The following is a 26,332-nucleotide window of genomic DNA, read 5'->3' on the forward strand; positions in this document are numbered from 1 at the left end:
GAGGATGAGGTTTAAACAAATAATGGGTTTATGGAGGATTAGAGAAATGGTCTTAACATAAAAAGGCAAGGTTACTATACATTAAGAATGGAGACCAAAGCAAACAGCAAGAACCACCATCACAACAACAGCAACATTCAACTTCTAATTTCCTTATAACCATATGCATTTGATGGAAATAGTCTTTAATACCAAGTCAATTAGATGAAAAGTCCTGGTCACATTTTCCTTTTAGGATACATGATTTTGAGGACTTTGATCCCTTTCTCTTTTTGTCTTGGTGGCCACAATGCTAGAATCTGTGAGAACCAGGAGATGACGAGGCTGGACAGAGCAGCTGTGTGACTGACCACTGCATGGTCCCCAGTCAGAGGACTGAGTCTGCTCACGGGGGCAGGAATAGCACATGGTGCCTGATTAATGAGCCCGCCTCTTCTCAGCTCTGACACCACATGACACGTCCACCAGGCAAGGCATCTGGAATATGAGATCGTGGAATGAACTTGACTCAAGTGGGGGTCTTTCCTGAAGGAAAGAGAATATCAGAAAGAGAGAAAAGGCTTGATTATAAGCACTATGATTGGGACCATGGTAACCACAGTTCAAGCTGTTGATGTATAAATACTGGATTAAAAATTATATGTCTGTAAACAAAGACTTTGATTTTTCATGGCACATTAGATAAAAATTAAGACTTTTATAGAAACAAATCTATTTAGTTCAGTAAAGGAATCGATGTGGAGCTCACGTGACTCACGCTAGTGTAGTTTGGGAAATACTTAGGTCACAGCAGCTCAGGCATGAAGGCTATGGTTGAAGTGCAGCTACAGCCCTGTTGCCTTTATGCAAGCAAAGCAAAACAGGAACACGTGTGCCCAGCAAGCTGGTCTCTCTGGCTGGCTGGCGGGCAGCCACGGCTCAGCCTGCCCAGGGAGAAAATGGAAAGAAAACCAGCCAGCAGCTGCTCAGAGCAAGGTCTGGCGGTGGATGTGGAGGCTCTTCTGGGCGAGCCAGGGAAAAGAAGGTCAAGGTTTTGCTTGTGTGGCACCTGCAGAGAGAACACTCCCTGCTCCCTGGCCCCTGCTGGGGGTTCCTCCTTTCCCAGAAGGCCGGGTCCTCCTTGTGGGGAAGGACACGCGTGTACAAGGCGTGTCAGTGTGGGGACTGGAGTGGGCTGTTGGGAAACAGGTATTCTGCAGACACTGCTCATTTCTAGGAACTGTCAGCTGTCGGACGTCCTGATTTCAAGGTCTCTGCACTGACCTCCGCGCTGGGATCAATGACTCCCCATATTCACACACCAGGGGAAGTGCTTCATTCCAAGGAAGAGGTTCAGGAAGAAGGGGACATGATAGCAGAAAGTGTTCCTGGGTAGGAGTGCAAAGAGAGACCCAGCTTTCTGGCCAACAGGCTCCCATACCCAAGTCTTAGTCACATACCTCAGGGCAACATTGATGGTCGAAGGGCGCCTGGCCGAAGAACATAGAAGTCTATTTTCCTGGAGGACTCTCCTCACCTCACCAGCTCCTGATGACTTGTCTCTGACAATTCAGCTTCACAGCGCAGTCACTGGGTGGTTATTGAGTTTCAGCTGTGGGCCACGCACCTCCGCAGCATTTCTTGGCTCTCAGCATACGCGACGCAGTTGTCTGTCTCTTTTCTGACTGTGTCCCCGCCAGGGTCACCACATTGCAGCGCTCGGGAGGCGCTCTTCACGTTGCGTTCTCTGTAAAGGACCTCTCCTGGCGGTGTGCTCCGCAGGCTTCATTGTTTCTTTCTTTTCTTTTCTTTTTTTAATATATATTTTATTGATTTTTTACAGAGAGGAAGGGAGAGGGATAGACAGCCAGAAACATCGATGATAGAGAAACATCGATCAGCTGCCTCCTGTACACCCCCCACTGGGGATGTGCCCGCAACCAAGGTACATGGCCTTGACCGAAATCGAACCCGGGACCTTTCAGTCCGCAGGCCGACGCTCTATCCACTGAGCCAAACCGGTTTCGGCAAGGGCTTCATTGTTTCAACCGGGAGGACTGTCAGTCCTTTGGCAGCAGAGCCAGTGAGTGTTGCTTCTTGACGGTCACGCTAGGGTTTCATAAAAGGTGCCGCACACAGCCGTTGCTCAGTGAATGGCGCCGTATTACTATGACAGTGATGATGGGGCTGAATTTGTCTCCTCTGAGGAAAGAATTCAGCACATGCATAGGTTGTTCAGCTTGCTTGGCCCTGAACTTTCAGCTCCGAGTGCTCTTTCCTGACCGCCTTCTTGTTACTCCGCATCTTCAGAATGTGAACAGTTACTATATTTTGAAGAGATTTCATTGTTATTTTATCAAGGGAAAGAGCAGAGTTTAAATCACACGCAGGTAAAAATGATGTGGCTCTAGATTCCCATGGTTTGTTTTAGCCAGAGGCAAGAAACATCTCTGCTTTTGCCCAACTGTTCCAATGGTTCTTACAGGAAATAGGATAGAGGCATCGGCTGGTCATCACGCACCCACTGCAGTTCTTCAGCTCTCGTGTGAGCTCTGTTTTGTACCATCGAGACCCTAAACCTCACGAGGCCTCTCAGCAAACCTGGCCTGCTGTTTGCTGAGATCACTTGGAAATGAGTGAGCTCCTTTGGCCCAGTTTCTAAGTTGATTTTCTAGTCCATGGTGACATTTTTAGTTTTCTCATATATATGATACAGTTTCACAGCTCATATATAGAAACCACATTTATTTTTCACACATTAGACTTTATTTTTTATTTCATTCCCAGAGATAGTTCTGAACTAGTATGTTTTAAAAACACACAAATATAAGCAAATGTAAGCAAAAAAGTCAATCAGACACCCAATTTGCTCAACCACGTGTTAGACCTCAGACGGGGACACACAAGATTTAAAGCCATGGGGCTTGTGCTCACAGAACATGCACTCCGCAGACCGATGGAAGTAATTACAGATGGTCGAAAGCAGCAAACTGATATAAAGGCCATCTTTTGCACTTTTTAAACAATTTTTTAAAATATATATATATTTTTATTGATTTCAGAGAGGAAGGGAGAGGGAGAGCGAGGGCTAGAAACATCAATGGTGAGAGAGAATCATTGATCGGCTGCCTCCTGCACGCCCCCCATGGGGGATCGAGCCTGCAAACCGGGCATGAGCCCTTGACTGGAATCAAACCAGGGACCCTTCAGTCCGCAGGCCGATGCTCTATCCACTGAGCCACACCAGCCAGGGCTGTCTTTTGCATTTAGAATTGTTTTAAACAAGGCAGAAGACCCATGTAGAATGGGTTGGCACTTGAAGAGGGACTTGAAACATGGGTTGGAGTAGAACACTCCAGGCACCTCACTGGGGACCACCCCCACTCCCCATCTTTATTGGAATAACCAGACATTCCATAGCATCAACATCCGTCTGACCCAGAGCCCAGACCCGTGCGTTTCCCTCGGCTTGGAATGTTTTTCCTTCGGCCTCAAATTAAATGTCCCTCTTTCCACCTCGGCCTCCTTTCGCCCCAGCGTAGGCTCATTCTCCCTTATACCCTGGATTCTCCCTTCGTTGCCCTTACCCAATCTGTAATCCCATGCTTGCTTGTGTAATTCTAGTTTAGCGTTGGTCCTTGGTACTCAGGGAGACTCCAAAGGGTGAGGACCCGGTATACTTTATTCATCGTCTACCACAGCGTCTAAGCACCTGGTGCCGAGCATGGAGGGAGAGAGGGGGCGAGCACAGCAGATGCAGGGGGAGCACAGGTGCCGACAGCGTGGTGTCCCCCTGGAGAACACGCGTGCACCCAGGAAGGGCAGGCGCTCAGGAAGCAGCTAAGGCTCTAGGGCCCGCTCGCCCCGAGAAGTTTCTGGTAGAGGACGTTCCGTGTGGTGAGAACTTACCGCGTTCTGACGCGTGGAGGTCGCTGTCCCACAGCGCGTAGTTCAGGTTCCCTGGGAGGAGCCCGGATGGGTACAGACAAGTCCGGCGTGCAGATCGTAAAGAATTACGGGACAAGTGGCTGCGGTGGAGTGCACGCATCTGGGGCGCAGTGCCCTTAAAATAAATCACAACCCGAGACGGCGCCCTGGGGAGCGGGGAGATGCGAAATGCTCTTTGTTCTTTGATATTCCTGTTCTCGTTGCTGTGTGATCACTCTTCTCTTTTGTCTTTGAAATTATTGTTTTAGCTTCCCATTTCAGCGTGTTTATTATGCGACAAGATTAATGACTGTCACGCGGAATTACCAGTAATTATGTGCATTTGCTATTTTGCATAGCCAAGGAGATGGCAATAGCAGGCTTCAGGACCCTGGCGATTTTATTTGCAGACACACTTTTCCGACTATGAATCGCTATGTGCACGCCGTCGCCCTATTCGGTGGTAGTGGGTGTGCTTGGGCTGGATGAAAGGATGATCATTCAGGAGCCCATATGTTGTGGACAAACACACACCCCAACACAGAAACCGCCCGTCGTGCGGGCGTCTGAGGAACCTGCCACTTCCAACAGGACCGAGCATGCCCGTCCACAGGGGTCAGGGAAATCGATGTTCGCTTGTTGAAAGGGAAGATCAGAAAGGTGCCGCGCTGGAGTTACAGTACGAAGAGGGTGAGGTGGACCCAAAGGAGACGCCCCTTCATCTGGAGGGGGGCGGCCTGGGCCCTGATCCTGCAGCACAGGCCAGCCCCGCAGCGTCCCCGTGTGAATCAGGTCCCTGAGAACAACTCCAGGCACGAGGTTCCGTTTCCGGCTGCCAGTCCCCCTGCCACAGTGTTTGCAGGGGAGGGCAGGGATGAGGAATCCTGGCCTGATCCTGACTCAGGCCTCTGGGCACGTTTCTGTAGCTCTCCCTCCACTTCTTTCTCTCGTCGCGGGAAACGGGCATTAAAGTGCATCCCAAACGGGCACAGTGAGGGTGCCATGCCCTCCTCCCGGGGCACTACCCTTGTCCCCCAGAACTGCCCTGCCCTCCTGTCCCTGACCAGGGACAGTCTGCTCAGGTGAACCATCTCTGCCACGCCCTCCCGGGGAGACCCCGGGTCCCCCTCCCGAGCTCCTTCACCAGCTCCCAGATTCCAGCTGAACAAACGATGCGCCGCATCCTACACGAGGCCCTGGAGAGGCCGCAGGGACCAGAATCGCGGCGGTGTCTGCTCTGGCGGTTCGTACCCTCTGCTGGAGCAAAAGAGGCGATGAACAAGCGAGCTGACAAGAGGAAAAGTGATTTCACAGGGCGACACGGACACAGGGAACCAAGAACACGGATCAGGAGAGCCATGGGCAGAGGGGAGCATGCCAGTCAAGCACCTGGCGTCTGGGTTGGAATCTCAATGCTCAGACCTGGGCCCTCGCGTGAGCACTGATGTGTATCAACTCCTCTCCTTCTCACAGCGACGCCCCGAAGTAGAGACTCTTCTCAGTCCCTCTTCACAGATGGGGACACCGAGGCACAGGGGGGAGTAACTGCACCAGGGGACAGGGCTGGCGAGCGGCAGAGCCCGATCAGACCCAGCCACCTGCCTCCCAGGGCCCACGTTCTCAGTCAACGTTGTTAGAACGGTCTCTCAGGAAGCATTGGACATTGCATTGATATTTACCTTCTACCTGGACCTGTTTCCTACTAGGCCATGAATAAACTGATGGTTTGAGCTCAGCCCCAAGAATAACGCCCAGGCCCTGGCCGGTGTGGCTCAGTGGTGAGAGCGTTGGCCTGCAGACTGAAGGCTCCCAGGTTCCATTCCAGTGAAGGGCATGTACCCGGTTGCAGGCTCCTCCCCGGCCCAGGCCCTGGTTGGGGCTCATGCAGGAAGCAACCAATCGATGTGTTTCTCTCACATCGATGTTTCTCTCTGTCTTTCCCTTTCTCTTCTACTCTCCCTAAAAATCCATGGAAAAATATCCTTGAGTGAAGATTAACAAACAAACAAAACAAAACAAAACAAAAAAAAAAAAAAGGAAAAGAAAAATGCCCAGTTCTTAGTCTATTCTTAATCAAAGTTTATCAGATGAGCACATGCTTGCCCTGAGCCCATCTCCATGAAATGAAGGGTCAGTGCCTAGCATCAGGTAAGTGATTAAAATGTTACTCTCCCTCCCTCCCCAACTCCCCGAGTTAGACTCATAAGCCTGTTGTTGAACTTGGCGTCACAGGGAGATTTATAGGGAAGGAGGGCTCACCTTCACAATGTAATGTATCAAAAAGGAAATCAAGGAAACCAACTCTGTTAATTTGTTAGCAGAAGATGAAAAGGAGTAACTGGGGTGAGCTCTGAAGAAAACCACATGGAGGCCAGGAACCTGGAGAGCCGTAAATTTCCGGCCTCCCACACAAAAACGATGGTCCTTGCGCTCCGAGGAGAAGCAATTTGGAAAAAGTCCACGCATACGCATTTTGGAGAAAACGCAGGGAGAAACAGAAAGTTGGTCTAAGGTCTTTAATAGGCACTTCAAAGGCCGGGGCCACTCGATCATTTTCACAGCTTTTTGACTGTTATCACCCCCAAGCGTTGCCAAAACCACTGCTTGAAAGGCTGCAGTAATTCAAAGGCAAATCAGATCCCGAGTTCTTTGCATGAGAGAGAACTGTACCTTGTGCTTTGGAAACGTTTTTCCGTGTCCGCACAGAGCTGCCTCCGCCAAAGGTGAGCTGGGGAGGGGGTGGCCTTTGTGGGGGGCTTCTCTCCGCTGGATGTCTGCCCTCCAGGGTTCTGGAGGCCTGGTCCCGGGAAACAGTTAAGGATACCGGGTAGTAGAAATACACTTATAAGAACCGAAAATGAGACAAGCACTAATGGTTATGGTGACAGGCAAATGCATCAGTCTGTAGTGAGTTTCTTTCTGGGCCAACAGTTCTTTTGAGTCCCAATTTCAATGTTGAACAGTTCCTTATGTGTACATGTCAGCAATGGTATTTCAGTTCTGAATGGTGGACAAATGGTGGCAATGCAGGTCCGACCCTCTCTGGTTTGGTCCTGGGCAACCTGCAGCGATGCACAGCTGCTGACTGCTGGTATGGCAAGGCGTCGTCAGCGTCTTCCATCTCTGGACTGCTTCTCTTCTGTCTTCATGGCTGGAGCAGTCCTGTCAATTCCTCTCTGTTGCAGGAATCCATTTTCGGTTCTTATAAGTGTATTTCTAGTATTACATGATCTCACTCATCTAGGGGAAATAATGAACAACATAAACTGATGAACAAAAACAGACCCGGAGACAGGGAAGCATCGATCAGACTGTCAAACCTCAGAGGGAAGGTAGGGGAGTAGGGGAGGGTGGGGGTAAGGGGGAGAGATCAGCCAAAGGACTTGTATGCATGCATATAAGCCTAACCAGTGGTCATGGACAACAGGGGGGTGGGGGCATGTGTGGGGAGGGGATTGGGATGGGAATGGGGGGATGAGGACAAATATGTGATACCTTAATCAATAAAGAAATTAAAATGAAAAAAAAATAAAGTTACAAAATTAAGCAATAAAAAAAAAAAAAGATACTGGGTGGTTTTGAAATGCTTCTGTAAGTTGGGTGACTCACGTGAGCTTGAATATGGCATCTGAGAAAAAAAGATTCTTCCATGAAGAAAGTGAGCATTTATACAAGAATGCATCGGCCACACCGTTCTCAGAAGGGACTGCTATGTTCCCGCCGCTGCTGAGTTCGATGAGAAAGGATGGTGCGATAGACCCAAGTCCTCACCCCCACGGGCATGAGAGCTTGAGAGATGGGCCTTGGGGGTGATTAGGTCAGGGGGGTGGAGTCCTTGGGGGTGGGATTAGTGCCCTTTATTAAGGATTTCAGAGCGCTCCATTGACCCTTCTGCTTGGTGAGGTTACAACAAAAAGACAGCTGCCCTCTGAGCCAGGAAGCTGGTCCTCACGGGACCCCGAACCTGGGACGCCTTGATCTTGGACTTCAGCCTCCAGAGCCGTGAGAAACAAATGCCTGCTGTTTGTAAACCAGCCGGGGATGGACTTTGTATGGCAGCCAGAATCGACGACGACGGATGGCGAGCGAAGAAGAACGCAAGAGACCGTTCTCTACATTTTGAGCCCAGGGCCACGGTGCCTTCTTTTTTAGTTAGACGTGTGAAGTGTCCTAAGCAGGGGTCACCCCGCCTGTGCGACGTCTGTCTCCATTGCTTTATTCGCCTCTAGGAGGCGCACTGAAAATGCGAGCAGGTGCTCCCACAGCGCTGGGCAGAGACCTCTCTGCTGAATGAACTCCCGGGGGCTGGGCAGAGGGACAAGAAAAAGGAGATTCCATACAGGTAACCAGCTAGCACCAGCACAGAGGAGCTGGGGACCCCGTGTGTTCAGTCTCTATTATCAACCCGTTTTGTAACTCCACCGTTAGAGAACCAAGCCTACTGAGTATTAGAGCAACACAAAGGGAGCAAGAGGCAGCAAGGAATGAACGTGGCTGCGTCCCAACATCTGTCGTCGAAGTGGCGAGAGCCCAGTGCACCAGGGCAGCTTGGTGTCCAGGGGACAAAAGAAATGCTACCAATTGCCCTGGCCAGTTTGGCTCAGTGGATGGAGAGTTGGCCTGGGGGCTGAAGGGTCCCAGGTTGGATTCCGGTCAAGGGCACATGCCTGGATTGCAGGCTCGATCCCCAGTAGGGGGTGTGCAGGAAGCAGGCAATCAATGATTCTCTCTCATCATTGATGTTTCTATCTCTCTCTCCTTTCCTCTCTGAAATCAATAATAATAATTTAAAAAATATATAATTTTAAAGAAATGCTACTAATTAATGAGTGTTATAATTACAAATGGTGGGCCCAGATTCTAATTCTAGATACTCAAGTAGATACTCAAGAAATTTTAAAGACCAATTTCCTGACCAGTCTGATGTGCTTGAAAGAAAAGAAGAAATAGGGGGTCTGTTGTTATTATTGTTATAGTAATAGTGATAATTCTTCCTCTGGTGCTTCCTCTTTCTATGTGCCTTTAGGCATCTTCAGTGTGTCTTATCAGCGGGTCCCAAGAGCCTTGCATATCTGGTTTTACATATGGGGAACAGATCACTTTATCTATTTTCTACATACAGGCCACTCAGGGGTGTTTATCAACCTGTTTATATTACATTCAATACTTTTTAACCTCACACTTTAATATCACACTGTAATTCTACACTTTGATACTTATTCTATATTATTCTTATCACTATTACTATAACAATTATCCTCTCAATTTGGAAGAGAGGGTGTGACAAAGAAAACCCAACTGACGTAAGTGTTAAATGGTTCAAAGAGCATCTCAAAGTGTGGCCATGTGTAAGGTGGAGCATGAATCGGCTTTTTTCCCACATCGAGGACAGACAGCAGGCACTGCTGTCAAAAACGCAGGTCAAACAGCAGGTGGCAGCAAAGGCTACTGTAAGAGAAACTGACTTGGAGGAGTGGAAAACTTGGATGGCTGCAGATAGAGAAGGCACTCAGGTGATTTCGTTCTGACTTGTAAGCAAAGCACATGATGTGAAAAAGAAATCTGTTGGGAAGGGTGATCCTGATAACCAAGTTTATCAGTAAATGCTTTTCTGTCATTTCAATCACCTTCCGACTAAATGAAAGGATTAAAAAAGCTTACTGAAAACACAAGTATCCCACAGCAAAGCCCAACTAATCCTCTTACAAAATGGACATTTATGCGGCAGAGAGATTTTTGTAATAAGACATGACATGCAATATTTATTATAAAAATTATCATTCAGGCCTGCGTGGAAATATGCCAGTTGGAAGGCGATTTGTGTGTCGGCTCAGAAGAAATATTAACGGAAGGACATTTATATCCGTCACAGAAAGGATATGAGCAGAGAAAACATTCCAGCAGTACTTGATACAGGTGGGCTCCTTGAGAATGTGATAATGGCCTGAGGGAATAAAATAGGAAGCACAGAACTGCGGGGTCTTCTTGAAGGATCCAAAAATTAGGAAGGATGGAAATACTACAAAGAGAAGGAGGCATTCGTGTGGTGGAGAGGGAGGTTAGTTCGGAAGGAAGCGAAGTACAACCTGTGGCTGTCCTAGCACAGGGGATCTTCTGACAAGCAGACGTCAGAGCTGTGCCAGCATCAGGACCAGCTTCGAGGTTTCCAGGGAAATCGGCGAGGGCCCTAGAAGACCGGTTTCGGCGGAAGACCACACCTGACCTATTCACACCTCCGCTGGGATGCTATCTGTTTTAGTTGGTGTCCAATCAGACGGGGGACTAAGGGATGGAGGCAAGTGTTTCCCAAGATATTTAAAGTAACAGAAAGAAGGCACCCAGTAGAGGGAGGTGAGGCTACGTCACCATACCCACCGGGTTCCATATGCCATCGCCACCCTCGAAGACCTATGTGACGTCCAAGTTATGAAATCTCCCGAGTCACAGTTTCTTGAGTGTCAAGTGGATGCACCAGGCTGTGTGAGGATTCAGTAAGACCACGTATCCAGATGCTTGCCTCATGGAAATCAAGTCAAGTCATAACTTGACGTCTCTTCTCTCTTCAGGAACATGCCCAAAGGTGTGAGGTATTTTGAAGGATGACTCTAAAACGTCTCTTTCACCGACTGCCTCCATGTTGCACGTTCCTCATGGTTCTGCCTTCAGATGGAACAACATCTCCAGGGGATTCTCATGGTGTGGCCGAGGCGGATGCTAACACTAGGGCTGAGCAGATGGCGTGAAGTTGGCCACAGCCCTGTGTTCCAGCCATGAAGACTTCCATCTCGATTTGATTTCCTGTTCCTGAGTGTGAGGCTTGGATTTCCCTCTGAATTCTTGGAAAGGAGAGCCAGCCCTTCCCTGTCAGTGGTGGGGAGGTAGATGGCGATAGGGGTAACTGAGCGGGTTCCGCCATGAAACAAGCTGCCTCATGCCAAGTCTATAGCTGGAGGCACAGTTCTCAGAGTGAGTGGACGGTCACTCGGAAACGTGCGTGCTGCTAACACTGAGACTACACACATTCACACACACGCCCTCACATTCTCTTCTTCATGTCTCTTAGATGATCATATAATTACCGAAAAATGAAAACAAATTCTTCATGGACACTTGTTATTTTGCTTAAATGTTACAGATGAGGTTTTTAAAAAATGCTTTTATTGATTTCAGAGAGAGGAAGGGCAAGTGAGTGAGGGGTAGAAACATCAATGATGAGAGAGAATCATTGATCAGCTGCCTCCTGCATGCCTCCTACTGGGGATCGAGCAACCCAGGCATGTGCCCTGACCAGGATTGGAACCGTGACCTCCTGGTTCAGAGGTTGAGGCTCAGCCACTGAACCACACCAACCGGGCACGGATGAGATTTTATTTTTTTCAGTAACCATAAAAAATAACATTAAAAAAAACCCCAAGCTGCCAAGGGTATTGTGAAAATCTTAAATAGCAGCAAGACTTCAAAGCAAGGCCCTCGACCAAGCTGGTCCTTATTTTCTCGGGAAATTTCACAAGCCCGGGAAGCAGTTCTGACGTTGCTGTCATTCTCTCGGATGACGTATGGGGTGTGAGCGGTTTCCATGGTGTGTCTTTGAAATGTTTGTTCTTATGGTGACCTTGAGAAATATCTCTTACGATGAAAAATATCTGCATTTTATATGGTTGATACTTAAAGGATCTCCGCAATATGCATATCTATGCAGCTATAGATCATCTAAATGCAGCATTGTGTTGGGATGAAGCGAAAACCTCTCGTTCTGGGGCTGTTTACAATTTCGGGGGGTTTTGAGATACTTTATCTCTAATTGCTTCCTCCCGGCACATCCTTCTGCCATGACTAATCATCGGCCGCCTCCCCTGCTGGAGTTTCTCCCTCAGGGACACTGATCTGACTTTTAAGAACTGAAACCCAGAAAAGGTTTCGAAGATTTTCTGTAGCGGGACTGCCACGGGCGCCCACCACTCTCTGCTCGCCACCCGGCCGGAGGCTAAAACCTCAGCTCTTTGTTCCCGCCTTCAGAGCCACTTATTTGCGGGGATCATTGCAAAACGTTCCAAGACACCATCCCTGAATGGTAGCATTGGGGTTTAGATTGGGGGAATGGGGTGATACGGTGTATGCCACTTACTTTATTTTAGTGTGTTGCTAGTGAAATATTTTTCATATATTTCAAATATGTGTGTGTGTGTGTGTGTGTGTGTGTGTATGATTTTTTGGGTCCCATGCAAGCATTTCTAGCTATGCGGTGATTACAGAAAAGATCACATTTCAGAAATCTGGCTCTACAGTAATAATTGTCCTTTAGGAGAAGGAATAGGACAAGCAGTGACACATTTCTGCAGCTTTTCATCCTGTGCTGCTTTCTAGCTGTGCTTAGATTTATAACCCCACTAAGTCTAGAAAGTGCCTTAAAGTCATCCAATGGGATGAGTCCATTCGCAGAAGAGGAAATTGAGACCTTGATGCACAGATTGTCCCACAGCGAGACAGCAGCGTGGACACGAGGACATACTCTCTAGCCCTTCTCACAATGATGTTTTTTGTTTGTTTGTTTATTTAATTTTTATTGTTGAAAGTATTGCATAGGTTCCCCCTTCCCCCCTTAACTTCTTTTTTTCCAATTTCCATTTCTTTTTTACTTTATTTATTTATGCATTTGTCTAAATCACATGCTGTTTTTATATTCCCTTTATTCTCACCACTATTGAAGTGCTCATCGCACATGTTTACTCTGCTACGTGAAGGAAGGAAAGAAGCATCGCGTCTTCACGATGCCTCATTTATTTAAGATACGATCGGGCATGAAGTTTCAGAGCAACATTTCCCAATGATCTGAAAAAAAATATCTTTGAAATAACATCTCCCAAGCAGCCTCGGGAGAACAACGGGCGCCTGCGTTCTAAGTAGAATTCGCAAATATAAAATAATTAAACATAAATATATATAAAAGTTAAGTGTTCAGCCAATTAACTTGCTCACTATCAGAATCCCTGCACGTAGATCTGGGCGTGCGTGTGTACATGTGTGTGTGTACATGCGTGTGTGTGTGTGTGTGTTTCAGGTTGGACTACATTAAACTCCTCAGGTGATCACAACATGAGCCGCAGGTGAGAGCCTTTTCCTAAGGACCATGAACCCACCAGGCGCGCGCGCCCGCGTGTCCTCCCCGCTGGTGGCACTAGGGGGCGCTCGGGCTCCGGGTTTGAACCTGAGCCCCCGGAGCCCCGAGCCGGGGGCGGCATCCCGGAGCCGGCGCTCCCTGGGCTGGGAGCCGGGAGAGGGCCAGGCCGGGCTCCCGCTCCGTGTGCCTGGGCACCACAGCCCCCGCGGCTGACTTTGCTGCGCTTCTGACCCCCCCCCCCCCCCGCCCCCGGCTTTCCCCCTTCGTACCGGGAGGGACTCCCTGCCCGTGGGCACCAAGTCGGGCTCAGGCGGCGGGCGCGAGGGTTTACGGCTTGGACGGCGCGCGGTGCGCTGTCCCCGTAAATCTCGGTGAGCGTGGGGCGCGGTCTCCACATTAATCTTGCGAAATGAGCGTCCTGGCCCTGGGCGCCCGCGAAGCAGGAAGACAAAGCTCCCTGCAGATGTCCCATCCCGGCCCCCCCAAGCCCCCCAACCTCCCCCCCTTTTCATGGGGCTCCGCGCAGCCCTCCAGCGCTGTCCCAGGAAGCGGGGCGCGGGACCGGGCGTTACTTGACAGTAACCGACTCACAGGCAAAAGTCAAACAGCAGCCGCCCGGGAAGGAGGGCGCGCTGAGCCCGGGGAAGGCTGTGGCCTCCGGGTGGCACCCGCCCGCGGCAGCCCGACTTCCCGCTGAGGGCAGACCCGCTGTGTGGGGTGTGGGGACACTCGGGGCTGGGAGACGGCCTTTCCTCCCGCCTGCCGCTCTTGGGGTGCACACCCGGGTGGGGCGCTCTCCCGGCAGGTGGGGGCGGCGACCCGAGCGCACCCCAAGGACCCTCCTCGGTGCTCCAGGGCGCACGTTTCCCAGGCAGGAATCCTGAGCCGAACCTTTGGCTGAGAGCTGCTGCTGAACAGAGAGGCGCCCCACGGAGGAGGGGAGGGTGGGGAGCCGCCACACAAGCCCTGACTTGCCACCGCGGGCGGCGGGGGGGTGGTGGGGGTGAGGGTGGGGGGCCGCGCGGAGGCCGGGGCGCGCACACCGCGCTCAGCTCCCGCGCGCAGAGCGGAGCTGCAGAGCCCCTGCCCGGCGGATCAGCTGCTGCGCGTTTACGGTTCGGAGGGCTTTACGTGAAACGAATAAATTTTTACTCGCTCCCGGACCGGCTTGCTGTTTATGGCGGGGACTGACTTAAAGCCTCTGTTGTCGGCGTGGAAACGATCCCAAGTCCTGTGCAGGGCTCTGAGCATCCTGGGCACAAACTGTGGTGCAGAGACCAGCCTGATGCCACACACACTCACACACACTCACACACACTCACACACACTCACACACACACACTCACACACACTCACACACACACACACACACACTCACACACACTCACACTCACACACACACACACACACACACACACTCACACACACTCACACACACTCACACACACACACACTCACACACACTAACACATACTCACACACACTCACACACACACACACACACACTAACACATACACACACACACACACACTCACACACACACACTCACACATGCACACACACTCACACTCACATACACTCACACACTCACGCACTCATACACTTACACACACACACACTCACACACACACACACTCATACACTCACACACTCACACACACACACACACATACTCATACACACACTCACACACATACACACACTCACACACTCACTCACACACTCACACACACACTCACACACACTCACACACACTCACACTCACACACACTCACACACATTCACTCACACACTCACACACTCACACTCACACACATTCACTCACACACTCACACACTCACACACACTAACACACACTCACACACACACACACATCACTCACACACTCACACACACTCACACACATACTCACACACTCACACACACACACTCACACACATTCACTCACACACTCACACTCACACTCACTCACTCACACACTCACACACTCACTCACACACTCTCACACTCACACACACTCTCTCACACTCACACACACACACACGCACACACACACACTCACACCCACTCACACCCACACACTCACACACACACACACACACACTCACACACACACTCACTCACACATACACACTCACACACGCACTCACACATACACACACACACACTTACACGCACTCACACGCACACACACACACACGCACACACACACACACACACTCTCACTCACACACACATTCACACACTCACACATTCACACTCTCTTACACTCACACACATTCACTCACACAAACACACACACACATTCACACTCTCTCACACACACACTCACACACTCATTTTCACTCTCACACACACACACACACACTCACACACACTCACGCACACACATACACACGCACGTGCATGCATGCACACTCTGAATGCTCGCTTTTCTTTTTCACAAACCAGACCCCAGTGTTTTTTAATGTCTCGTGCAGAGAGCTCCGGGAAATGCAATCTAGAAAATTAGACCTGAAGCACGCAGGCATTGAAGACTTTCCACACACACTGTATTCCGATGGAAAAACAAGCCTCACACAAATCTATTTCTCCTCCATCCCTCTGTATCCGCTTAGGGTTTATTCCTCTTTCTCTGGCTCCCCCTCCCCCTCCCCCTCCCCCCACAAGGTAAGCATAATGCGAGGCAAAAGCGGAGATTTGGCTCTTCTAACCCACATTAGCTGTCGTCTCTACACTTTGTTTATGAAATGGACTGAGAACGGGAGGGAGACTGACTTGCACCGAGCCACCGGGCTGTATAAATACAATATTCATTTTTTAAAAGCGGAGTGGAGTTGGTTTACTCTGAAGAACAGTAATTCAAACAGCACCTATCTGCTCCAGATAGAGCAGCCTGCACATCTATGCGGGCAAGTTTGAGATTTAGAACAAGGTTTGATTTATTCCCTTTCTATCAGTGATTAATGCCCCTTAATTAGCTAATCTCAAAGCCATTATTTACAACCAGGGCAGGCGAAGGGAAACTGATGACCCAACGCTTCTGTCAGCTTGAAATTTTGAAACAACAACCAAAAAAAAAAAAAAAAAAAGCTTTATTCAGAGTGGAGCCCCAAGTCGAGTCTTTCAGATGCACTTCAAAATAACAAAGAAGCCCAGAGAAAAATGTTTAAAACCAAAAGAAATTAAAATAAAAGCAAGAGCAAGTAGAACTCCATCCAACCACGTCCCTCCCCCTTTTCCAGAAATTGCTGCCGGGGGCAATTGGAGGATGTAGATATGATAGATAGATGATAGATAGATAGATAGATAGATAGATAGATAGATAGATAGATAGATAGATGATAGATAGATAGATAGATAGATAGGTAGATAGATGATAGATAGATAGATAGATGATAGATAACCTCCCCTTTGTCTTTCTTCCTTTTAAAAACCTCTAAAAGTCCTTAATTTGGGGAGGGGTTTATAGTTGAGCTTTCCCAAGTTGCTTACAGGAAAAGTGTTGGAATTTGACAAAGCAGCTTTCTCTCTGTACTTTCCCAAGGAGGGCGGTCAGGGTTTGGGGACCAGGTTTGCTTCTCAAAACCGGTGCCTGTGAGCTCCTGGGCCGGGGGTCAGGGCCGCCTTCGAGCCGGCAGGGCCTCGGTGTCCCTGTCTGAGAATTGCTCTCCCGACTGCTCCCCGCAGCGCCGCCTCCAGCAGCTCAGCTCCCGTGGCCCTGCACACTCCGCTCTGCACGGAGCTCCAGATCCTGGTCTTTCCTGGTAGAAAACCAGGTATGCAGTGAACTCTGGGGGCTGAAGGGGTCGCCTTGGGGGCCTGAAAATGTGGACCCGGGTTCCCGAAAGTCGCCCAGGGCCTTGGGGAAGGACGCAGCAGGCGGCCAACCCTCCCCGGGCCCGGGCGCTCCACGGGGCCGCTGCCGGGGCCGCAGGCCACTGGGTCATCTGGGCTGGGTATCCGGCTCTGTCCCCGTTCAAAACCTACAGCGAAGAGAGCACCCCACATTCATGCTCATCCCCATGATTTTTCTCCAAGAAAACCCGCTCTTTCATTGCATCTCGGGTTCTTGGTGGGCTCTGGCTGGTTCAGAAATAGAAAATCTCCGAGGGGCAGGGCCCCGGGCTGTGTTTCCCAGCCGCTGTGGGCACCCTGAGGGCTGAGCGGGGCTGAGGAGGCCCCGGAAAGTGCCCATCCCAGCGGCTGCGAGAGAAGCCTTAGGGTTGCTCGTGGACTTGTGAATGCAGGACCCGAGCGGAGCAGAAGAGACTAGAAATCGGAGCGAGCCCTCCAGGCAGCCAGATCATGGACTAGAATCCCGCCTGGACAGTAGGCGGCCAAGGAGAGCGCACCAGCTGGGGGTGGGGAGGGAGGCTCTGGAGCCAGGTGTGTGGGTGCCTGTGGCCGGGAGGAGGAGGAAGGTACAGGGAGGCTGGGGCTCAAGACCCAGGAAAAGCCCGAGGACCGGCATCCTTTGTCTGAAAGCACCGCGTCCCAATCGCAGGAGCGAGGTCAGCATGAGCGCAGTGACCAGCAGGAGAGGCGCTTCAGAGAGAGACACGAACCGAGAGCGCGCCCCCCGCCTCCTCCACCCCCCCCCCTTTCTGGCTGACTTCGCTTTCCTTGAAATCTCTGGCTCTGGGGTTCCCTTCCCCTAAGTTGTCCCTTCTCCCCCTCCTCTGGCCCTTCAGCGTTCACCGCCCTGGGGCTGAGCGGGGAGAAAAGCGGGGAGAAAAGGGGGGAGGCGGGGAGAACAGCCGCAGGATTTTCAGGGTGAAAGATAAGCCAGCAGCCGACGACCCACAGGCCTTTTCCATCCGCGAGGGTTTACTTGGAAACAGTTGTTGGGGTGATCTTTCGCCTGAGAGATTCACCGTTAACGTCTCAAAGTTTCCAATGATCATGGAATCTGCTTGTAAAAATACCGATTTTTTTTTTTACTGTTTCTTTTTTTTTCCTCCTTTGCCCAAATGAAACCCGGAGAACGCGCTTTGCTCTGGGAAGACGGGAGGGCGTGGCGGGCGGACAGCTGTTGAATCCAAACAAAGACCCTTCAGCTCCCACGCCCTTTGGGGCTCGCCTGGAGGGCCTCTCCTCTCCCTCTCCCCGTTCCGATGGGAGGGAAGGCTGGTCAGCAAGATGCGTGCACGCCAGACGGATGGGCCAGGGAAGGAGGGACGCCGGGCAACCAGGGGCGGCTGAGATGTGGTTTCTGGGTGTGCAAATTAGGAAACAAACAGAACAACCAGGGAAGCTACCATGACCCCAACACGCGGGGCACTGGCGATGCTGAGTCATAAATGAATCATCTCTTTGCTTCTCTAGTTTCCTCTCCATCAAAAACTGTGGGCCCATCTAGCCAGCGGCCTGGGAAGCCCAAACAGCAAGACGTGTTGAGAAACAAGGCTTGAAACCTGCCTGAAACTAACAAAGCCTGCCCGGCCAGCCGGCTCTCTGCCTCTCTCTGCACCTCCCTCCCTCCCTCCTGCCCTCCTCCCCTCTTCCTCCAGCACCTCCCCAATTAGTGCCAGCAGCCAGCCCGCCTTACACCTGCTGCTGGGATCTTGGTAGCTTCGGGCAGAGGTTTTGGTGTTCAGTGGAGTTGGGGGAAGGGGGCCCTGCCGTGGCACCCGGCCAGCCCAGGACCCCAGTAGGATCCTCTCCGGGAGGGTCTGGAGCCGGGAGTGGGGCAGGCTCTCCTCAGCCCGGGTCCTGGTAGGCTGTGGCTTTCAGTTTGTCTTACCAACCAGCGCCTGCACCAACCCCTGGCCCCTGGCCCCTGTCCGCACACTCGTTTGCAGAGCTCCCCTGCGGACTTAGGGCTCGCGGGTTAGAATGGGGCTCAGAGAGCGAGGAGGACCCACCGGTTCCTCCTTTTCCATCTTTAATCTTACTGACACATCTTGGGAAGGGGTGTGTGGGTGTAAGGCGAAGCTGCCAATTCCACCCACAAACAGATGGACCCGCACTGTGGATATCAGATGTTGGGAATAAAAATGGTTTATTGATTGAAATAATAGAGGCATTATTTTGATTTGTCTTGACATGAATGCTGATTTATAGACCTCTCCCCCCATTGATTTCTCCCTGTCCTCCAGACACATGGAACTGATAAAAATCTCACCGAAGCTCACCTGCGTGCTAATCAAGGCTGCTCGGTGCACGTTGTAAATCTGATAGTATATTTATTACTTATCTTCGGTTGAGGGCTCAGGCCCCGTCCCAGGACTGTCCCCTTTCAAAAACGTTTTTTTTTTTTAATGCATCTGTTTTCACTTTGCACTTTCCTCGGGCTGGGGCAGACCATCGTGTGAAAAACATCTGAAAATCGGAGGCGACAGAGCTGCATGTGCGTTTCATTTCTGCAGTGTCCGGGAGAGAATAACAAAAGCAGCACGCCGCTGGCTGGCGCTCGGGCCCAGGACGCCGCACAAAAGGCCCGCTGACCCAGCGCTAACACACAAGACAAATTAAAGGAGCGGCGACCCGGAGGAGGGGCGGCCGGGCAGGCGGTCCGGGAAGAGATCAAGGACAAACCCTGGTCGGGACACTAATCGCCGGGGGAGGAGGGTGAGGTGTCAGGACTGGAACTCCTGTCCGGAGGGTGAGGGGAAGAATGAGTTTTCTTAACACATGGAGCGTTTTCCTTTACTGCGGGGGTAAAAGAAAAACAAGCACAGAACAAACACAAAGCCCCCCAACAAAAGCAGCCAGTCCTCCCGAACCCCAACCCGAACCCGAACCCGAACCTGGGTGTGCAGGTCTGAGGCTGCCTTCACAAAAGGCCTGTCTGGCCGGGAGTGGGCTCAGGGCAGGGAGCGGGGAGCCAGGGCCGTTTGGGGGGGGGGGGGAGGCAGGGGACACACACATGTGTGAGGGTTAGGAGGCAGGAATGTGGCCGAGGGTGGGAGTCAGGTGATCTGATGATCAGGGGTACCGAGGTTCCTCCTCGTTGTCCCCCAAAGATGCTGCGTGGAAATAAAAGCCAGTTGTGTGTGTGTGTGGGGGTGAGGGGAGGGGAGAAGAGGTAACATCAGTGAGAGCATCAGGAGGCCTGGCAGTGAGCGCCCGCAGGGACCAGGGACACAGCCGGGGTGACGCCTGTGCCGGAGAGAACCTCGCAGTCAGAGCCTGGGCGGCCGGGACCTGAAGGGACCCCCAGGGCGGGCGCAGGCCCAGGTTCTGGGGCGACAGGGATGGTGCTCGAGCAGCGAAAGGGAAGCTGGGGTTCTTTTTCTCCGTCCGGAGTCGCTGCCTCAGTTTCCCCACAGTCCCAAGGACGCGCCTTTGGGAGAGAGTCTGGGGGAGCTGGGGAGGGTCGCATCCCTGGGACGCTGGATGCCCCCCGAACCCCGAACCCCGCGTTAAGAGCAGCCGCGGTGCTGCCTGCTCTGTGGCTCCATCCATGGCTCAGCCTGTTGCCGCTGCAGTCACGGGGGGGGGGGGGGGGGGGGGGCCGGGGGAGGGAGGGTCCCCAGGTTCCCCGCAGGGTGCCTCCCGGGGAGCCCGCCCCCGGCCCGGGGCGCACGGATGGATTCTCTCTGGAAGGTGGTCTCAGGCTGCGCGTGGCGGTCCCCTCCGGAGGGAGGCTCACCTGGGCGTCCGGGAGGTCCCAGCGCGGTCGCCGGCGTCCTCTGGGGGGGATGGGAGGGGGGGGACCGGGTCGCCGGCGTCCGGAGGCCGCCTGCCGGGGCGGGTCTGCGTCCGGGGCCGGGAGAGTCGGGGAGCGCGCTCTCCCGCGCACATTGTCTGCCGGCAGCCGCTTCGCGCTGGGGGACCCCGTTCCCCCTCCCCGCCCCGCACGTGCGCACACGCGCGTTTATTTCTAATAAACGATGTTTAAAAATCACAACAAACCTCCGCGCCAGTCCGCCCCGCTTCACGCTCCATCTCCTCCGCGTGTGCGCTGCGCTCGCCGCCGCCGGTCGGCGGGAAGGAGCGTGTGCGGGCGCTTGTCACTTCCTTTGTCACTTGCCGCTCCAGGTGCACAGATGCGACAGGTCCCTGGTCACCAAATCGGCCCCTGTGCGCTTAGCCCAGGACTCGGGACCTGCTCACCTGGGTGAATCCACAGCCCACGGTGCAAAGGACAGACACGGGGAGGAACCGCCACCGGCGGAGGGTCCGCCCTCCTTGGGGCGCTACAAGGGCCCCCTGCAGGCTCTGGGCTGACTCAGAGAGCCCTGTGCCTCCCTAGGATTTAGAGACAAAAATGCCAGAGTTTGCAGAGGGGGAGTGGTGCCTAAATGCCGCTACCTGCAGGCATTGCAAGATGCTTCTTGCCCAGCCCAGACACACAGCCACACACGGTTTCGCTCCGGATTGCAGGTAGTAGGTACTGACTGCCGCTCTCCTGGCCCGAGGATGCCTACCTGTGTTCTGGCCCTGAAGACGCTCAGCTTTCTGATTGGGCCTTGCTGGCCTACTGGTTGACCTCTTCACTGGATGAAATGATGATTCAGTGTGGCTGGGTGACATGGAGTGTGTAGATGATCATTGCACACTTAAAATGCACACAGTGAGACTTCATTTTTAAAATGAGGGTAGGTGCCGGAGGTGCCTTCCTCAACAGGAGGCCTTTAGTTTACATAGTTTGCCCACACAAGGTGAATTTTAGATGCGAAGACTCTTAAAATTATGATGCCGAGTGTTTGCTTGGGTGTCAGTTTCAGGTTTCCATGGCAACACTCCCCTTGGCCATCTGAGGGCACACTGGACCCCGTGACCATTTGTCTGCCTCTGAAGAAGATCCCACGGAAACGTCACCACGCTTCGCCCACCCGTCAGACAATTGGCATCTCCACAGGCGTTAGGATCTCCGTCCCTCAGCAATAGCAGATTCTACGCAATTTGAAATTCATGAAAGGAAATAGCTAGTGATGAGACGTATGGTGGAGTCACGTGTAATGTTTGCTTCGACCATTTGCTTTGTCACGTGTAAAGGGGTCTATTCTTGGGTGTGGTGTCTCTTTACACCAAGCGCAGGGCAGTAGCTAGGGGCCCTCAGGCGGGGAAGGCATGCTCTGAGAGGCCCAGGGCGACCTGCTCCTGAGGAAACAGGATGGAGCCTGGAGGCAGCAACCTGGCTTCAAAGCACAGCGGCTCCACAGGCCCACGGTGGCTTCCTCGACTCTTGTCTTTGTCACTGAACGCACGTTGCCCGGATATCTAGGATGAAAATACAAACCCCGGCAGAGCCATGCTGCAGCTGGCCCGGGCTGTCGTCTCTTTCTTAGGAATGATAGGAAGCCCTCTTGGTCTTCCAGGATGTTGTCTTTATCGCGTGAGCAGAAGCGAGTTAATAGATAGAATTTGGAAGAGGCAACAAGTGATTACCCTCCGAATAACGAGCTACAAACCAAGATGTGATGGACCCGAGACAAGGCACAAGAGGCCGAAAGCCTTCTGAGCCGACAAAGATGAGACTGCAATGTCCTTGAAGGACTGACGACCAGAGCCATAGACACAAATGATGACTTGTCCTCCTCCAGTCACCAGTCAGGCCAAGGAGAGTCCAGCCCTACGCCCTTCATTATGGTTCCATGTTTCCTAAGCAGCTTTCTGAGTATAATTGATGGCTGTGATATCCACTGAGTTATGACAATGTGAACATTTAGGTCTCGTATTACGTGGGCAAGTATGTGTGTGAGAATGGGCACCGTGGTTTTAGTGTTGGTCATAATGACTTTGGTCAAGTGATTCGACTCTGTCACTGTGGTTTGCTAAGAAGTATGATTCCTCATGTGCGAGACTGAGGATCAGCACTGGGCTTTGGGGGGCAATGACCAGTTAGACCCTCCTGGTGACAATGGCATCTCTGACCATCCGCCCAACTTTCAACAGACGGCAAATGTGCCACTATCTCCCAGTGCCCAGAGCTTAGAAGGGACCAAGAATTATTGTCTAAATGGACAAATCAAAAAATCACAAATGTCCCCACCTTTTATCAAAAATGAATTCATCCAAATGATTCTTGAAATTAATGATAGCTTTGGTCGCTCCCAAATATTGAAATCGTGAAGTTGGATACCTACCGCAGTCATGTATGATGTCCTTTTATGTTTTAATTGCATTGAATTGAATATTCTTCAGATACTCCATTCTGCTGTTCTGTGAGCACCTAGATTTTATTTTATAACCTTAGTTCCTCATTTTAGCAATCCTTATCTTTCTTCACTGAAAGGAGCTACCAAATTCATTTAGCTGTCCCCAAAGAAAACATTTCCATCTCTTGATTATAAACGTGGTTCGTTGTTTAACATTTTATGTTAGAATTTTCTACATTACCTTCACTAGCTCGGAGAGGAATGCACCTACATTTTGTGAAAGTGTAATTCCCATTTCTAAGGCTGTGAGCGGGTTAAAGCAGATGAAGCATGTCAAACATTTAGCACCATGTCTGGCACTTAATGACTGAAAAATATATTCGTCACCACCATTTTTAGCATAGAAGTCCCGTGGCTGAAACTTTTAAGGGATGGGGTACATTGACACCTGTTTCCTCTTCTTCTCTTGTAGCTAAGAGCTTAGAATTCTTCCTCTTATAAATATATTTGAAGTTATTTTTCCCTAAATACAATTCCTTAAAGTTGTTTATGCTCAGGGTTTTAATATAAACGCAGAGATTGGTGCTTTCACTGTGCAACTCTTTTTGCAAATTATTTAAACACAGTTCAGTAAGGTACAATCCATCATTGATCTCTTGGTGACCTCATTTTTCACGTCGCTGCTCATGGTTTTTCTTACTCTCCCCATTTCTCTGAAAAGTGGAGCTGGGAGAAAACGTGAAGATCAAAGACTTGTGGAATTGTTGAGTTTTCAACTAGGAATGAAATCAGATATATCTGGTTTCTAGAATCTGAGCCAATGCTCTATTCATCCCTGGTAACTAAGCTGTTTTCTTTTTAAATGCTCTTACAGAAGTTCCTTTAAGCATCTGCCTAAATTATATCTCCTAATGTTCCCCCCTTCACACACTCCCCAGCCCTCTTAAAAATACGTCCTTATTAGTGAGTCACGATTTCTTCTGATATATTCCACGCTTCTTTTCCTCTAATAGCTGATGCTTGTTCTTTTCCTTAACTTTTTTTTTCTCATTTTACCACATTTTCTCTAATTGCTGAGAATTGAAGCAAAACTCTCTGTTATCTCGACATACTTTTATGGATGGCATCTTGTGCTGGCAACCCATCAGACCTGCAGCTCTGTGCGGATTTGCATAAGAAATTACAAATTGTGATAAAAAACTTTGCAGTTTCACATTGCAGCTTTCTTAAATACGTGGATATCATCCCATCCGGGCGATTTGTTCATGTTAATTACGTCTGGACTGTGGTGACAATTGGCGCTCCTAAATGTTTTCAAATGGAAGGAGCCCTTCAGTTTTATTGTTATTTTTCTTCCATCCTGAGTGCAATTTTTGCAGATGCTTTCATGTGAGTAAAAGGATGAAAACTGCCACAAGGCAGCAACCTGAAGACCCGGAGCAGGCTCTGTCTCTAAGATTTCCTGGGTGACTGCAGTGACCCCCGCGAAGTTGTTCTTTCTCTATTTCTTCATATGTTACAGGGGGCAACAATGACTTCTTCTTTAGTTTAAAGGTCTGTGGTGTGTGTGTGTGTGAGAGAGAGAGAGAGAGAGAGAGAGAGAGAGAGAGAGGGAGAGGGAGAGGGAGAGAGGGAGAGGGAGAGGGAGAGGGAGAGAGAGAGAGAGGGAGAGAGGGAGAGAGAGAGGGAGAGAGAGAGAGGGAGAGGGAGAGGGAGAGAGAGGGAGAGGGAGAGAGAGAGGGAGAGAGGGAGAGAGGGAGAGAGAGAGAGGGAGAGGGAGAGAGAGAGAGAGAGAGAGAGAGAGAGGGAGAGAGAGAGAGAGAGAGATCTCAAGTTAGAGCACGTAGTTTAAAGCTGTAAGGAAGGAGGAGCAGATTGGCCTTTCTGACCACCTCCTCGGCGGCACGCCTTGTGTGAGACATGCTGCACACGAACATTCGATCGTGTTCTCGCTCATGTTTATGGAGTCTATTTTTGGGGAAAACTATTCAGCTCAAATTTCCTACTCGCTGCTCCCCTCTCTCTCTGGCTCCACGTTGCCAATCAGGCTCCAAGCTTTTGATTTGGTTCTTTTCCGTAACAGCGGGCGCTCGTTCTAGCGACGTGGTGGCCTCTCTTATCTCCAGGGGAAACGGGTTACATATACATCTGAGGACTATTTGTTCTAAAAATCTTTGTGCCACAGATGACGATTCTCCCGACTTTAGGGTTGGCTTTGCTGAGGCGTTTGCTGGTTTTTGGATCTGTGCCTGCCGTTGGAGTTGGCTCTTCCTCTGTGTGTGCACATGTGCTGCTTTGACGGCTTGCAGGGGAGACTCAGGCTACGCTGCAAAGAGGAGTGTGTGGGTAACCCCTCTTCTGAGCTCAGAACATCCCGGCTCTGGTGGGGTGCACCTGCCCCCAGGATGCGGCCCTGCTTCTCCCCCTCAGGCACCCTCAGCCACTGGTGACAGGCGTCCCTGCTGCCCCCTCTTGCCAGAAAGAGGAGGGGAGCAGGGTTTGACTGCCTGGCTCTCTGGGCACCCCGGAATATTTTAAGCTTTTGAGAGGAACCTAGCGTTATTCACCATCTGTCAGACAGTGGAAGGATGAGCAGGTCCCCGTTTTCACGTTAGATCATGCTACATTCCTTTAGATAAGACCGTTTTTTGGTGAAGCTAAGATTTTAGAGTTTGCTGTAACAAGAAGCAAGTAGCTTGAATTGAAACTCAATGTGGAAGAAGAAATAAGGATAACAGTGTGCATTCCGATTCCAAGATTTGAGACGTTGTATATGCCCCTTACATATACACTTCCTATGAATTAGTATTTGTGGTTAAGAGTGACATGAAATATATTGTCTTTCAATCATGTATATCACCCTTTCAAGTGACTATTACCTTGTTAAGACATGACTATGTAAGTTGTTTGTTCCTAACTACTTGATAAATGGACTATCAAGTATGTCTTCTGGCCCAAGGCATGATGAGAAAGACGACTGAGCCTCCAGGAGTGTTGTGAGCAGCAAAGGCCTGGGAACTTCTGGCCTTACCGCCCCAACACGGTCTATGGGCCATCGGTTCTGCGGGCCTGCGCACCTCTTCTTCCCAAGTCTCGTCTGTCTCCTTTCTGAAGCAGGAGCCGCCCTGAGAGTCTCTGCCCATGTGCAACAGAAGCGGTGGTTTCCCGAACTTTCTTCTCCCACCTGCTTTCTGTCTGTCAGGGATGCCTAAGCATCTCTGGGGTGGAGAGGAAATAATGCCATGTATGCAGCCTATA

The sequence above is a fragment of the Eptesicus fuscus genome, chromosome 4 (assembly GCF_027574615.1).
Source record: "Eptesicus fuscus isolate TK198812 chromosome 4, DD_ASM_mEF_20220401, whole genome shotgun sequence".
In the NCBI taxonomy this organism is placed as follows: domain Eukaryota; kingdom Metazoa; phylum Chordata; class Mammalia; order Chiroptera; family Vespertilionidae; genus Eptesicus; species Eptesicus fuscus.